Below are 16,883 nucleotides of genomic sequence, written 5' to 3' on the forward strand. Positions count from 1 at the left end.
ATCTGTTGTTTAGGTAGCCGAAAAGCCTCTAGTGAGATTTCTACATGAACAACTACAGGATGCGTTTCTGGCAAGTTTTAGGTAAGAAGTTTCTACCAAATTACACTGGACTGGCACAGTAGAAATTAGTCTGCCATTTGTGGTCTATTGCCATCTCCTAACTGATAAATTCAGGACCCAAGCCCTGAGGAATAAAGGCGTCTTTCTTGAATGCTCTGCCTTAAGGACAGTGGCTATTCTCAGGATCTGTGCATATATGTGTGTGCACACCCATGGAGATCAGAGAATAATGCCAAGTATCGATCCTCAGGTGTCAACACCTTCTCTTCTTTAGTTTTGGAGGGGCCCGTCTCCATCTCTCCATCACTGATATGGCCTGCATGTCTGCGATGCCGAGCTTTTTAAAAGTGAGTAGTGGGGATTGAACTCAGGTTGTTCTGTTGGTGCAGAAATCACTTTCCCAAACTCTCTGATCTATTATTTTTAGACTTGTATTCATTTAATATATAAATTTAAATTAAAATTGTATTTACTTAACAATGACTTTAGTATTAATCTTCTGGCAGTTAGCAATTACTGTAGTAAATGTTCCCCTGTTCATGTAACTGTGGCTTCTCTGTCTTGAGTGGTTGGGTTCCACCAATGAAGTAGCTGATGAGGAAAAGAAGAACATACAAGCGTCTGTCCAGAGGAAGAAGGCAAATGCAGATCCCCGTGTGCTCCAGATGGCGCAGGGCGGTACGGAGGAATGAAGAGTGAGTGACATGCTGTGAGCTAAAAATCTTCCTGGGTCAGATGGCTAGGCACGTGCTGTTGCCTTGTGGAGTTACCATGCTCTCTGGCCTTCCCACCTTCCTCTAAGGGCCTTTGACCCTTCCGTCCTTCCTTGTCTGTATTCCAGTCTGGCCTTAGTTTGGCATTGTAGCTCACAATGCCTGACTGTGAAGTGCAATGGGACTTTGCAAACTGCTTCCTGCTAGTCTGTATTTGAGGTCAGAGGGTTTCTCTAGGAGTTAATATTGCTTCCAAATCAAGATTATCTATTAATCAGTGAGCAGTGAATTTGGGGTGTTGGAAACATGACTTTCCTTACTTTAATGTATCTATATTTGTTCTACGCAGTGGATAGAAGCAGGAAGAAAGGATAAGGACATGGTATAGTTGCGTCATCTCTTGAGGAATGTTCCCAAAGCCCTCCCAAGTGATCTCTTCACATTGTTTCTTATTCAGAGTACTCAGGTGTCAGGTAAGCCCTATGATACAGGAGGAAACATGAAATGGCTATTGAAGGAGAGCTAGCCACTGATGCTTATGGCTCCCGTGACTCACACATAAATACCAATATAAGAACCATTTGTTAACACACTGAAATTCATTATGTTAACTTTTCTCAAATCCTGTAAGATTATCCTCTAAAATAAATTAAAGGATAGTTAAATGTTACCAAGTTCTTATAAGAAACATTTGAAAAAATAATAATTACATTTAGAAATAGAATCTTCCATTTGTTTAACTTCCAAAACCTTACTTAAAGTTTACCGTTTATGCGAGAGTTCAATCTACTAGAATAGGGTATTATTTAGTGTCCAAAACAGCATGTTTGATGGTATCAGTCTCCCATTTCTTATGATGTGTGTAAGGGGGTATAATATGTGCATATGTATGTGAGTGTGTGGGGAAGGGTAGACAGGTGCCTGCACACCATGGTACAGTGGGGTGTGGAGAACAGAGGCCAGCCTGGGCTATTGGTTCTTGACTTCCATTTTGTTTTCTTGTTGGATGCAGTGTTTCTGTGTTATTTGCCACTGCATGTGCAGCAGCAAGCCTCTGGGGATGCTCCTCTTTTCACCTCCTACTCTGTAAGACACTTGAATACAGACCTGTTCTACTGCCCCCACCTTGGTGGGTGCTGGAGATTCAAACAAAGCTTCTCACGCCTGTGCAGCAAGTGCTTTCTCTGCTGGGCTCTTTTCTCAGTCTTCAGTAGTAGCAATTGTTGAGAGACAGAGAGAGAAAGAGAGGGAGATGGGGGAGGGAGACCAGCGATAGGGAGGAGAAGAAGAGGGAGAGGGAGGAAGAGGGAAAGGGGAAGGAGAAGAATAAATATTTGTGAGGTGAGGAAGAGCCAAAGAAGATTAGACAGAGAAGAAAGAAAAGGGTGAAAGTTTGATTTTCTTTAAGATAAGAATGTAGAACACTGAATTCAGTTATTCACCCAAGGTCATTTCTTCCATAGAGTGGCATTCTCTTGTGCTCTGTTTGAAACCATTCTGTCTGTGGTACAGGTCATGCAAGGAACATGGGAAGTCGAGATGAAGCACTTCAGCATTTTGACATGCACAATGGCTGATAGAACTCAGTTTTACAGTCGCTGGTAGCACTTTGACAGTGTGTGTTTTTAAAAAGCATCTTTTACAAAAGTCTTAAAGCACTTTATATTTGCAGCATTAAAAGCTTAAAAGAAAGCGAGGTAGAATCTGTAGCAGTGGGAAGCATAGATCAATTTGGGAGTAATTACTTCAATTATTTCTAATAAAATCATTTTGTATTAAGTGAAAATAGTTTTAAGTTTTAAGCATTCATTGAGGATTAAGACTGGCAGTCTCAAGCCTTTGTCTTTCCATAAAAATGAATCCCATTATTCTATATTGAGTTAATAGACTTTCATAGGTGGTTTTTAGATAAAGGAAAGTATATAATTGCTTATACTAATCAAGAAGGACAGCCAAGTCCGTTTTTCTTAAATGCAGTCATACTATAATAATAAAAAAACTAGGAACATGAATGACAAGTTTCTTCCAAGGGTCATCCATTTTGTATAGACGCCAGATGAACATTAGACCCCACTGAGATTTTTGTCAATCCTGAATTGGTTGCTAATGCCCTTGAACTTTTATAGAACACAAACATTGGAATTAGTTTCAAGCCATAACTTAACAACCATCAATTATGACCTGGGGCAAGGCATTTAAATATCCTTTGTCTCATTTTCCACTTCTAGACCCTGGAAATAACAATATCCACACTGTAGTCCTGTCGGGTTTATGAGACATAACACCTCAGGGTCATGCAGTGGAGTTGTTGCATGGAAACACATAGGCAACAGGGGATGCCGTCGTCCCTAAGGGTCGCTGAGACGCTGCTCTTTTATTTGTCTGTGACCTTCTCTCTGACCCTACATGGAGCCATAGGCTTAAGAGGCTTGAGTGTTTCTGTGCATTTTACAAGAGTTGGCATCCCGCTGCCAACAGCGTAGCAACTTGTGATTCCTAACGTGTGCTCCTTTCAGGAAGAAATCAGCTTGAACAGCTTAATGTTGGAAAATTTTCTCCTTAAATGAGATACAATTTCTGGACATGGCATCCACAATTCCCAGTGTCTTCCTATAACAAATAAGTTTAACTATCTCCAACTTCAAATGTGAGTATTTTTCTTTTGCAAAAATAATGATTATATTAAATTTTTGAGACTTTCATACAATGAATTTGGTCATAGCCACCCTTTTCTTGTAACTCCTCCCAGATTAAGGCTCTACACCCTCACTGTCCCAACACATTTAATTTCAAGTTTTCTGTTATTTTTTTAAACTAATTGAGTCCAATTTTGTATGTGTGCTTTCCAGTAATATGTGGATCAAATTTCTAATTCCTTCTCAGTGGAGAATTAATAGAGCTATGCCTACTTTGTAAATATAGTATCTCTACTATTTATATATTTATATGCAAGAATACAGTATTCTAATTTAATTATATTACAGGCCTATTAAACTAAGTGACTGTACTTGTAGCCCAATTTAATTTTAAATACAAAATATTCCTCGCAATCAAATCTGATATCAGTCCACAGTAAATTTATTTGACAATATTATTAATTTTGTTTTTGTATTTTGGATATTTCTGTATTTGAAAAGTATTTTCCTCAATACATTTCTAAAGAACTGGATAATTTATTCCTATCCCACCAAAAATCCCAACTATTTTGTTCAGGAATTTCTTAAAATATTTGCAAACATCTGTTTTTGTAGCAGTCACCAAGGCTTTCTGGTTTAATATAAAACATTTAGACACACAATACCAGTTATTATATTTATGTGTGTGTGTGTGTGTGTGTGTGTGTGGTGTGTGATCTGTCTGCCTGCATGTGTATCACTCAAGAGTGGAGGAATATACTACTCCAGAATAGTCCACTTTGGCATCAGTGTTGTTTTAAACTTGTTAACCCAACAGATGTGGCCAGCATGCTCTAGCTGTCTTCTTCTTCCTCAAAGGAAGAGTTAACTCTTGTATGGAAGATGTCCTCCTCACACCGATGGAGAACAGTGCTCCCTTCATCAAGGACGGGGTGGAGATAGAACGCTTCTCACTGGCTTTTCTAGAGCCACCTTTGTTTGTCTTCTCCACTGCACATGGCTTCCGAGCTTTGCCCAAGGCCTCTCTTCTTTAACCCCACACAAACTAGATGGTTCATCTCCTTAAATGGTTGCCATATCATGTAACAGGTTAAAAATCTCTTTGATATGTTTCTTTCTGACATTTAAAAAAAAAAAAGAACTGGGTAAACTAAGTTTCTTTTCTTCTTACAGTGTCCTATCAAAAAACTTAACTTTTCTCAGTTTCTGTCTCTATAGTTTGATTCTGAGCATATAAGTTTATACCTTATTATCACATTAATCAGTGTAGGGCATGATGGCACGTGCCTTTCACCCCAGACGGAGGCCCAAGCAGGTGGACCTCTGTGCATTTGGGGCTAGCCTAGCCTACATAGTTCCAAGACAGCCAAGGCTACATAGAGAAACCCTGTCTCAAGCAAAACAAAACGTTATCAATCAATGGCTAAAAATATAAAAACTGAATTGGCATTTCCTGACTTGAGGACTTTGTTTTAATATAATTGGTTTGGATAAAATATAAATATTAATGAAGTTCTAGCAAAAACTTAGCTCAATTTGTTTCCTGTCGTTTTTTTTCTTTCCTTCAGTCAGCCACAGCAGTCAGTACGTTATCAGATTAAATGTTTCTGTAGTGCTAAGGCGTGATAAATCTCTCCCTTTTCCAATAATGTTATCAATTGATTGTGTGCTCAAATGGCATGGTAAAAACATAATCTGACCTCTTACTCAGTGGGGACAAACCTCAACAATACCACACTCATTCACGGTGAAAATAGATTCTAATGAGGCTGGCACAGGGCCTGAAATTCCTGGTGTTAGCCCTGCTTCTTGAGGGCATGGTGGAGACTTGCATTTTAATTAAGTTAATTCATTGTGTTTCCTGGTTCAGTTGCTATCTAAATACAGAATTATTAATTTTTTTCTTATTTAAACTGTTAACCCGAATCAAAGCCACAAGGAAATGGCACCAAACAGAAAACATGTGTAGTGTATGTTAGAGACAGATATGGAAAGAGAAAGGTGGCATTTGGAAGAGTTACCAGGTTCCGGGGATGATGTCTGTATTTAAAAAAAAATATACAGAATCCTTCCTATCTTCTCAAAGTCTCTTGCTACACTTTAATCGGACATTTTGCTTCTTGGTTTGCTTCATTTGTGTTAGTAACTCGTTAAAACAAAACCCCTCATGTCCCTATTGTGAGCATGGATTACCTCAGTTTCGGCAGTGACCATTTCATTGTGTCCTGGCATGGCTTAGGGAATCTACTTTTACCCAAATGTTTTTGCAAGTTCTTTTTTCTTTTTTACAAGAAAATAAAAAGTTAGTGCCAAGGAAGTAATGAAAGAGTGCTTCATGTATCCATGAACATAAACAATAAAATCCAATTTATGTTGTATGATTAATATAAAAGTGATATGGACTGTATTTGTGTTCATGGTATATATTACTTCTATATTTTTAAGGTTTTTAAAAATTCATGTGCATGTGTCTGTGTGTCCATGTGTGTGTGCCTCTCTCTCTGTGTGTGTGTGTGTGTGTGTGTGTGTGTGTGTGTGTGTGTCTGTGGAGGCCAGAAGAGGACATCACTCAGGCCCTGAGGATGACCAGGGAGTGTTGCTAACTGCGACACCATTTTTCCAGCACTGTTTATTCTAAATTCCATAAAACTTCCCTAATTTAAGTAGTTAAAATCCATCAGACTAAATCTTGGATTGCAAAATTCCTGGGAGTAAAAAGTTTGTATACTATTAACTGTGCAAAATAGGCAGTGAGGTCTTGATTTTTCGTATGCGATGATTTGAACTTAGTCCTGTAAACAGTGAAAGTTTCGCCCTCATTAAAAGTGCAGACTGGAGAAACGTTCCCCACTAGCACAGTGGACAAACTTTTCTAGCTTGTCTTGAACTTAAGTGTTGGTTGGCATCATCTCAGTTTGGCTTTACAGGTGAAGTTTCAGCCAGCAAGTACAATAGAAGAAGAAAAAGAAACAAACAGCAGATAGACTGGAAAGAGGGACTAAGTTCCCATATTTACATATAGATTTCTTGCTAAGTATACAATCACAATTCAGTATCCTAAAAATGTAAGGAAACAAAAACCCTCATCCTAGTTTCAAATGAATCTCCAGTCATAAGGAATCATAAGGTCAATACACAAAAATAAATTCAAGTCTCTTTTGCTAGCCATGGATAATAAAAAATACATCTGAAAAAGACAACATTGTGGTTTCCTTGTAAGGATCCATTCAAGTCAACATGTAGTTCGGAGGTTCTCAACCATCCTAATGCTACAACCCCTTAAAACAGTGTCTCCTGTTGTGGTGTCCACAACCATAAAATTATTTCCATTGCTACTTCATAACTAGTTTTGTTACTGCTTTGAATTATAATGTGAATATCTGCTATGCAGATAGTCTTAGGTGATCCTGTGAAATGGTTGCTCGACCCCCAAAGGGACTACAACCACAGGTAGAGAACCTCTGATGTAGTTAAATATGTATAATCTCTGTCTCCTAATTAGCATTGACTGTCATTGTTGCTAAGCCTAGAATCAACCAAAAAGTTTATCAGGTCGGTCTTTGGACATGTCTGTGAGCGATTTACCTGATTGTTGTAATTGATACAGGAGTGCCAAGTCCACTGTGGCTGTGACCATTCTCAGCCAGTTGGTCCTGGCTGTATAAAAGACACGCTAAGAGGGAACCAGAAAGCAAGACAGCAAGTTGGACTTCTCTATTTGGATCTGTTTCAAGAGTCTGCCTGGAGGTCCTGGCCAACTTCCTATAATAGATTGTGACCTGGAAGTGTACCCCAAATTAACACTTTCTCCCTCTAGGTTGCATTTAGTCAGACCATTTTATCACAGTAGCAGAGTGGAACTAGATCAATCTAAACTCTGTAAATGAAAAAATGCTGATGACATGTGCGTGCGTGTGTGTGTGTGTGTGTCTGTCTGTCTGTCCTTGGGTAAGAAGAAGCATGGCAGCAAAGTTACCAGCTTCACGAGAAGAAATGAGGAGCATATTAGACACTAAGAATATTTATGTGACCTCAAGAAAATGAAAATAAGTTGAAGAAGAAAAACAAATCAATCTTGGAAGAGAAATGTTAAAACTCAGTGATCTGCGAGGAAGCACAAAGTGCTGTTCACACACTTACCTGAAATCTAGGAGATTGCATGCTTACCTGGAGTGAATCCTGGTATTAGCACACTTACCTGGGATCCTGATGTTAGCACACTTATATGAAATCCAGGAGATAGCATGCTTACCTAGAGTCCTGGTGTTAGCACACTTATCTGGGATCCTGGTATTAGCACACTTACCTGGAATCAAAGAGTTAACACACTTATCTGAAATCCTGGTGTTAGCACACTTACCTGGGATCAAGGAGTTAGCACACTTACCCATAATCAAAGAGTTAGAACACTTATCTGAAAGCCTGGTGTTGCCACCACACTTACCTGGAATCAAGCATGTTTACTGGAATCCCAGACCAGAAGAGACATTTGGAGGAAGGTCAACGGTTCCAAGCAGAATAGAGATGAAAAAATATAAAAAGAAAATGCATCCATGAATCTCTACTTACAGATTCCAAATCACAACAGAACATCAAAGCTAACGAATGATTGCTTGGGAAAAAAAATAGAAAAGAAAGAGGGAAAGAAAAAAAAAATCCCAGCAGGCAGTCAGATGAAACAGGCTACTTTTCACTCTTTGTAGGAAGATGTAAGTGACTTTAGAGGACTGTTAGAAGCTATGCAAATCTAGAAATAAAGAGGTAGCATCTTTAATGTGTAGGGTTGAGGAAAACACCTGCAATTTTACTGAGAGCCAACTTATTTCAAACACAAAAGCAAACAAAAATTCTTTTTACAGGGAAACAAAACATAATGTGCATGTTTATTACAGTTTATCTGCAGAACAATAAATGTCAAAGGAAAGGAAAAGGGAAATGAACAAAACCACATGAATACGTAGCACAAAAATACCACATGGCGTACTTAAATCTTGTCACAAGGAACATTCTAAGTGCATGTCCTTATAGCATTTGGGAAATAGAGATCAGCAGAGTTCATTAAATGAAAACCCAGTCATCTGCTTGTACCAGGCTTTTTTTAGGCCACTAACCAGCTCCTAAACCATGACAAAGAGACTTATTATTCATTTTGAATGTTGGGTCTAGCTTAGGCTCCTTTCTGGCTAGCTCTTTTAACTTAAATTAACCTGTTTCTCTTTAGCTACCATTTGCCTCGGGATTTATTACCTTTCTTCCTTCTGCATATCTTACTTTCACTGTTTCACTATGTCTGGCCAGCATCTGCCTGACTTCTTGCTCCAGGCATCTCCCTCATTCTTTCTTTTCTTCTTCTTCTTTCTTCTTCTTTTTCTTCCAAGCCTAGATTTCTCCTTGTATTTATTCTCTTTGTCTGCCGGGCCCTCCTATCCTTTCTCTACCTAGCTATTGGCTGTACAGCTCTTAATTAGACCAATCGGGTGCCCTAGGCAGGCAAGGTGAAACACATTCAATTTATCGTTATATAATTAAACATACGCTCTTCCATGGTTAAACAAATGCATCATAAACAAAAGTAACACACCTCTTCACAGTTAAAGTAATATTCTACAACATAAACAAATGTAACACATTTTTGCCTAGTTAAAATAATATTCCACAAACATTTCATCTTTTTGTCTAAATAAAAAGTATTAACTTTAATATAGTAAAACTATATACAACAAGAACAATTATCAAGTAAGGATTATATTTATAATATCCAATCCATTTGTATTTGTCAAATTCAGAAAAAAATCTTCCATTATTTATCCTATCTTGGTAAGTACAAAGTTTTTTTACATAATTTTACATAATCATAACTAAGGAAAACTATAACTATATAGTCTTCAACTTCAAAGATCCCAGAAAAATATAATATTGCCTGAATAAACAGAAAGTGCAGTGTGGAGGTGGCACGTGCCTTTAATTCTAGCACTCAGGAAGTAGAGATATGTGGATCTCTGTGGGTTTGAGGTCAGCTTGGGCTACAGACTGAGTTCCAGGGCAGGCCCCAAAGCTACACGGAGAAAACTCTGTATCCAAAATTCAAAACAAAAGAAAGAGAAAATGTAAGAAAGAAAGAAAACATGTAGTGCCAGGCATCTCCAAATCTATAAAAACTATAGTCATCTGACTGCCTAGACAGTTGTCCAAAATTCCTCTGTGACATTGGGGCATCCATCTTCAACATACAGTACTAGAATATTTGGCATTTTTTTTTCTATGAAACGGGAATTTTGAAGGACTATCATACTTTATCTTGGAAAAATTTGACAGTCTTTTTCCTTTGTCCAGTTTGTACAGCATACTGTCAGTAGTAAAGGCAAGAGCAGTTTCTTTACCCAGTGGTTAATCTTGCCATAATGAAAAGAAACTCTAAATGGAGTTTCTTCAATGCCCATCATCTTCTCTGAAGTAAATTGGTGCTGCCCAGAGCAGTCATGTCTCAGTGTCGTGAAAAGCCTTAAGTTATTAAACATCTTAAACACTATATTCTGTAGGTCTTTGAAGTGTTTGAAGACCATCTATCTAAATATAATTGTTTAACCTTGAAACCATACCTAATATGACTATATAAACTTGATTATTCTAGGTGACTATTAACCCACATTTCCTAATTATACATTATTTTTAAATGGGCTGCATAAGCACCATACTTTAAACAAGAGTCGAAGCATAAATCAGTATAGCAAAAATAACTTTAAATTTATACCAATATACTAAAGTCCATACCAATATAAGATATTTGAGGATAATGGTTGTCTTTTTATCCTATTTATCACTTCCATAAGTGATCAGAAACATCTATAACACATCAAATAACTAAGAATCACTTGCACCAACCGTTGGTAATGTGGGTGCTGTGTTCTCTAGACTGATTTCTGTTGTCTGTGAGTGAAGGCATCTTTTTGGGAGCCTGACAAAATTTAAATAATGGTCAAGTCCTTGGAAAACTAGTCATGACATTTGTTGCCCAGTCTCTGTGTAGTGGGAAAACACAAGGCTTATCTGCCTTTTTTTCTCAGGGTTTATGACCTTTCTTACTTCTGTATATCTTGTTTTCACTGATTCTCTATGTCCAGTTGTCTGGTGTCTTCCTGGCTTCTTACCGCAGGCCTCTCTATCATTTTCTCCTCTTCTCTCTCATTCTGCCTCATTCTTTCTCCTGAGCCTATATTTTTCTTCCTATTTATTCTTTCTGTATGCTAGCCCCACCTATATTTTCTCTGCCTACCTATTGGCTGTTCTGCTCTTTATTAAACCAATCAGGTGTCTTAGGGAGGCAAGGTGAAACAAATGCAACACATCTTTACATAATTGAACACACATCCGCAAATTGTTAAGCAAATACAGAATAAAGAAAAGTAATACACCTTTTCACAGTTAAGGTAATGATCTGCAGCATAAGCAATGTAACATATCTTTGCTTGGTTAAGCAAATATTTCACAGCATCTATAAGAAACTATCTATTAGAAACTAATTTCATATATAATATACAGCAATATATCTAGGCATGGTGGTGCATGCCTTTAATTCTAGGGGCAGAGGCAGGTGAATCTCTGTGAGTTTAAAACTAACCATGTCTACATAATGAATTTCATGCCACACTGAGACCTTATCTCAAAAAAAAAAAAATTCATCGCTCTTGAAGAGCATAATGGAGCAAAATAGACTTGATGCAGGGGGAGGAGCCTGGTCCTGCCTCAGCATGTTATGACTTGTTTTATTGACTCCCATGGGAGGCATGCTCTTTTCTGAATGGAGGAGGAATGGATGAGGGGGATAGATGGGAGGTAGGGGAGGGGAAACTGTGTTTGGCATGTAAAATAAATAAAAAATTTAATATGAAAATACTCTTAATTGGCCCTGTGGTAGTTCCCCAGATCCACTGAGGAGTGTGTACTAAAACTCCTACTGAATGCTTGAAATGACAGATTGTATGGAGTCCTATTTTCAGTATATGTGTAGGTATATGGTGACATTTCTTTTATAAATAGGATGCAGGGATCGCTTCTGTAAGTACTACTGCTAGGAGAAATAGAGCAGGATGTTTTATTAATATTATATGAATGTGGCCTATTTCTTCCCTCCAAATATCTTCATGCATTGCACTTTCTGTGACAATGTGGAAATGCACAATGCTTGTGTAGTGGGATTCTACCTTGTGTGTGACAGGATGGAGCTCGGTGAGTGGCATGGGCTTTGTGATGGAGCATTAGTCTACTGAGTGTGCATTTTACTGAACTCAAGTACTGAGGCCCCAGCTAGTCTGATCACCAGAGTGACTAGTGATTGGCTAGTGGATGGGCAGATGCACACTGAGTGTGAACAGAAAAACATAAGGATAATTTATCCCTGGATAGACAGGGACAGGCAGAAAAGTATTCCATCATGCTGCTAAAAATAGAGCACAATTTAAAACTCATACATTTTTTATTTCTGTAATTTCCCACTTAGAGCTTTTGGACTGCCGTTGTGAGCCTGCAGGAAGCAATTGCAAGGGCAGAGGAGAGGCCAGGATTGTTGACCACTGACATGAACAAAATAGCCAGAGCAATATAATTCTGGTTGTATGAATGTATGACTGAAAACAACTCCTTAACAGAAAAAGACCAGAGAAAATCATTGTTTGATATGTATTCAAAACTTGAAATTGTGAAGGTTTTGGAAGTTGAATCCACTTAGAAGAGCAGGATCCGTACCTAAAAGAGCAGTGGTTAGGGTGTGGGATGAGAAAGCTATGGATGGAAAGATGTGTGATCAGGCTGCCCCTGTCACAGCCAGCTCTTATTTAAAGATTTTAGAAACCAGTTTAAGTATTAGCTTCCATTCATTTTTTTCATACATTGTTTTTATTATGTTTCTTGTGGTGGGGATTAAACCTAATGTCTTAAGCACACTGAATAAGCTAGTACTCGGCCACTGAATTACATCCCCAGCATGTATTGTGTTTTAAGATGCTTGTCAGAAAAGCCACCAGTGGCTAACTCCATTCTAGACTGCAGATGTACCCTGTGATCACTTAGTGTCAACCTTCAGTCCTAGGAATTGCCCTCATAGTTACCCAGGTTTATTAGTGAGGTTGGGGGAGGCCAGTACTCAGAACTGATTTGCTGTACTGGCAGGAAGAAGTATCTTGCTGCTTTCCTACAAGTTGGAACTGGAATTACCATATTGATCATTAAATCATAAGTTTGATTATATTTGTGTGTCTGTTTTCTATGCTTTCTTTTCCCCTTTTGCCAGTCTGGGAATTGAACTCAGGGCCTTAGCAACTGAGATATAGTCTCACCTTGCTCTTGACTGAATTTGAGCAGAAACATTCTAACACATATATTATACATTAATTTAAATGTTTGTAAACTATGCTAATTTACATATTCAAAACACTGTGCATACTTTTAGGGCTGGTAAGATTATTCAGTGGTAAACCCACCAAGTCGGAAGACCTGATGGCAGTTCCTGAAGGTTACCTGTTGGAAGGAGAGAATGGACTTCTGTGAATTATTCTCTGACTTGTAAATGCACACCGCGGCACATGCAAACTCCCACATGCACATAAAATAAATAAAAGATTTTAAACATTAAAAAATTTAAAACGAAATGTGTGTGTATATATATAAATATGTTATACACACATTTCTTTTACAAGGTCTGCATCCAAATTTATCCCTAAGTCCCAGGCTATATATTTTTAACTACTCTTGATATATAATGTATTAATTTGCTATAAATATTGATATATAGTAATACATATAGGTATATAACTTTAACACAAAGTCTAATTTAATAAATAATGCATATTTACACATATATAGAAGCCATTTATATGTAACTAGTCATAAAACAGAATTAATGTTTACTTCCAATGTAATCTATCATAAATATTTCCTCATATTATTAAAAAATACCTAATTTCTAATGAGTAAATAGTATTATTCAGTTGATGAATATTCAGAATGAATGCTATAATGTTGTATTTGTTCACTTTCCTACTTATTGATAAATAATCTGATTGATAACTCATTTTCAATTTACCTGGTAATCCTGTATCACCATCCTTCCCATAATAATCTAACCTAATTCCTAGATGGAATTTTATTTATTTGTTTGGTTGGTTGGTTTTTCAAGACAGGGTTTCACTGTTTAACTCTGGCTGTCCTGGAGCTCACTCTATAGACCAGGCTGGTGTTGAACTCCCAGAAGAGATCTGTCTGCCTCTACTCTCTAGTGCTGGGATTAAAGGTGTGCCCACAACCACTGACTAGGATGGCATTTTAAATGATGAATTATTAGATTAAAGTTAAATTAGCAGCAACAATGTAAATTAGAATATTTTAAGCTTCATTCCTTAGAACCATGGCCTCTTTCAGAGAAGGAACCTTAATAACAAAGCAACAACATATGAGAATATCTATTTCAGCGTACATAGCAGGGGCATGTACGCATTTCCAGTTTGGGAGTCAAAAGCTGTGTTTCTGGTTGGTTTGCTTCTTTTATTGCAATTGAAGTGACATGTGGTTTTGTCTATTTGTTTCATGTCTGTTGTGAATTGCTCAGTCTTTTGAAGCCTTTCAAATTAGAGATTGCTGTGTTCATAGGGTTGACACAATCCTTTATATATGTTTTAAGTGTTTGGAGATATGTTAGAAGCCTAAGCTTTGTTCATTTATTGTAAATCTATTTTTATTTTAATATTTGTTTTTAGGCATGGTGCCTACTGACCTGTAGATTTTTAACCTGTGTGACATTGATCTTTATTGCTCTTCTATGAAAAATTCTTTTTCTCTTGAGGTTTTTCTGTATTCAACTAAGTAAGACACAGTCTATATTTCTGTGGGAGTTAAAAATGATGTTCACATAAAGACACATAGGGTTCAGAGCACTGAGCATCAAGATGGTTGAATGTACAAGAATACTTGCTCTTTAAGGATGAGGAGCAGTGTTCAAATGCTCAGAATCCATGTATAAGATGTAGGCATAGCAGCACATGCCTGCAACTCAGCACTTTGGCGTTGGGGCACTGACAGATCCATCAGCCTAGATGAAATGGTGAACTTCATTTTCAGAGAGAATATAAGGCAGAAGGTGACAGAGGGAGACACGGATATCCTCTATCTGTACACGCACAGGTGTGCTGTCCCCCCAACACACAAGTTTTAGGAAGTAATCTGCTTTCTGTTTACTTCTTACGTCATTTATCTTGATCATATACAAACTCGCCATTCCTTTCCCAGACTCTCCTCGTCCCGTACAACCCTTCTGCCCCTTCATAAATGATGTTCCCTGAAGGAATGCAGGTGTTGAGTTAATAAATTATTAATTGGGGGAGGCCACCCCATGGTAAGCTGATCTAAGCATTTTGGGGCATTTGTGGTTTCCTGTAATGGTCTCCATCTGTGGCAAAAGAAGATTTTTTGATGAGAAATGAGGGCAAAACTTACCTGTGCGTGGGAAAAGTGTTAGGATGTAGTCACGTGTGTGTGTGTACAGGGTCAGGATGTATTCACCTGTTCACCTGTGTGTGTGTGTGTGTGTGTGTGTGTGTGTGTGAGGACAGGGTCAGGATGTAGTCACGTATGTGTGCATGTGTGTATGTGTGTATGTGTGAACAGAGACAGGATGTATTCACGTGTGTGTGTGTGTGTGTGTGTGTGTGTGTGTGTGTGTGTGGACAGGGCCAGGATGTAGTCACCTGTGTGTGTGTGTGTGTGTGTGTGTGTGTGTGTGTGCGGGCAGGGTCAGGATGTATTCACCTGTGAGTGTGTATGTGTGGACACAGTCAGGATGTATTCACCTGTGTGTGGGGGGGCTCTCCACCTACTCTCTCTATATATATCTTTTTCAGCCTGGCTTTACTCTGTTAAGCCATTGGCTGAAAGCAGGCTTCTTTATTGATCAATGGTAATAAAACATATTCCCAGCCAACATCACCTCCCACATCAGAGGACTGTGCCTTTACTCGCAGTATCATTTTAATTACCTTAGAGATAAGAAACAGAATGTGAGAGATTTTGTTATTCAGATATTCCATGACCTTAACTATGGAAATTAATTAATCACAAATGTTGAATATATTTAGATAAACCTGCTTAAGTAAGAAATAATGTAGAATGTTGAGAAGAAAGCATAAAAAGTATTGCACCAAGATCCTTGGATGAGATTCAGCTGCAGCAGAAAAGGTGTGTGAAGATCAGAGTAAGAGGAGGTTGGTGTTGACCAGAGGGAACAGGAAAGGAGAGACAGTTCCTTTCAGTTGTCACTTTACTCGTAGACTCACCCGGGAAAGAGTCTTCATGAAGGGTCAGCCTGCATTTGCTCGACCTGTGTGCACGTCTGTGGGAACTGTCTCAATTAGTGGATGTGGGAAGATATCCCACTGTGGGTAGCCATTGCTGGGAGGGTCGCTGAGATGAGCACAAGCCAACAAGTGGACGTGCGTGCATCCTTTGCTCTTGCTCTTGAGTGTGGATGGGGTGTGACCAGGAGTCTCCAGCTCCTTGCCTCTGTGACTCCCTGTAGTGATGGGCCTGCAGCCTGGCATTATGACCTAACTATGCCCTTTGTCCTCTTATGTTGTTTTTGTCATTTTGGCGGTACTTCATTATTTAATGCTTTACATTTTTCAACTACAAGTAAATGTATATTTTTTTGAATGTGAACATAACTCAAGCATGTATAATACAAGATGCTTACTAAATCTGGTCTGTTTTTAATATATTTGTTTATGTGCTTGTAATTGTAACATTCTTTTCTTTAAATTTCTTCTTCATATAACATATTCAATCATATTTTTCCCACCTGTGACTATTTCAAGATCTTCCCTATCTTCCTACCCACGGAACTTAATTCTCCCATCCCATCTCTCTGTCTAGAACAACAATAAAAAAGGAAAAATAAAAAAAGGAAGTCTACATAAGATAACAGAACAAAACAAGAGAATAAAGTGTACCACCCCACACATAAAGACACAAAAACCAAAACCAAACAAACCCATAAAGTCTGTTTTGTGTTGACTAAATACTTCTGGTCCCAGGACCTACCCTGGAGTGTGGTTAATATTTCCAGCAACATTCTATTGGAAAAAAAAAGTCTGATTTTTTTCTTTCCCAACAGGTATCAATTGCAAATAGCTTCTTTGTTTATGATGGGCTTTGTGTTCACTTCCCATCATCAGTGCTGGGATTTTGTCTGGTTTGAACGTCTGTGGTCCTTTGCATGATGTTGTAGTCATTCACATGTATGTCAGTCCTGTCATGTCCTTGAAATCATTAACCCCTTCAGATCTCACAACCTTTCTGCCTTCTACATAGACATCTTTGAGTCTTGAGGGGACAGACTTAATAAAGACATGTCATTTACTGCTGAGTACTCAAAGTCTCTCATTCTCTGCACATTTTCCAGTTGTAAATTTTTGTGTTAGTTATCGATGCC

The sequence above is a fragment of the Microtus oregoni genome, unplaced genomic scaffold, assembly GCF_018167655.1.
Source record: "Microtus oregoni isolate MIOR12 unplaced genomic scaffold, Mior012 000010F_ref0000083, whole genome shotgun sequence".
Lineage (NCBI taxonomy): Eukaryota > Metazoa > Chordata > Mammalia > Rodentia > Cricetidae > Microtus > Microtus oregoni.